Consider the following 372-nt stretch of genomic DNA (forward strand, 5'->3'; position numbering starts at 1 on the left):
GGGCGACTGGTTCACATCTGTCGATCTGAGAGACGCATATTTCCATATTGCGATCTATCCTCCGCACAGGAAATATCTGAGGTTCGCTTTTTGGGGTGTCTGTTACGAGTGCAGAGTGCTTCCCTTCGGTCTGTCTCTAACCCCGGTTCTCAGAGCAGCATGAGTGAGATGTCTCACCAGACAACCCGTCTTGCTGGGGCGAAGTGAGAAGAGGTGCTTATTTTGAATGGTGTCCGCGTCGTAGCATTAGCTATTTAAAGGGGGATGGACCCACGTGACGCGGACACTCGATCACCAGCCAATAAGGATTGGCGTAATGAGATAATTGCTTCTGAGGAATAAGCGTATCCCATAGTGAGACATCTCACTCAT

General features: G+C 49.7%; 1 protein-coding gene across 1 annotated transcript in view; it reads right to left on the reverse strand.

The window, feature by feature from the left end:
- The window catches only part of apoba (apolipoprotein Ba), a 51,299-nt gene that overhangs the window by 28,280 nt on the left and 22,647 nt on the right, over positions 1-372 (reverse strand). The gene's annotated exons all lie outside the window — the stretch shown is intronic.

This window comes from Etheostoma spectabile, chromosome 20 (assembly GCF_008692095.1).
Source record: "Etheostoma spectabile isolate EspeVRDwgs_2016 chromosome 20, UIUC_Espe_1.0, whole genome shotgun sequence".
Taxonomy (NCBI): Eukaryota; Metazoa; Chordata; class Actinopteri; order Perciformes; family Percidae; genus Etheostoma; species Etheostoma spectabile.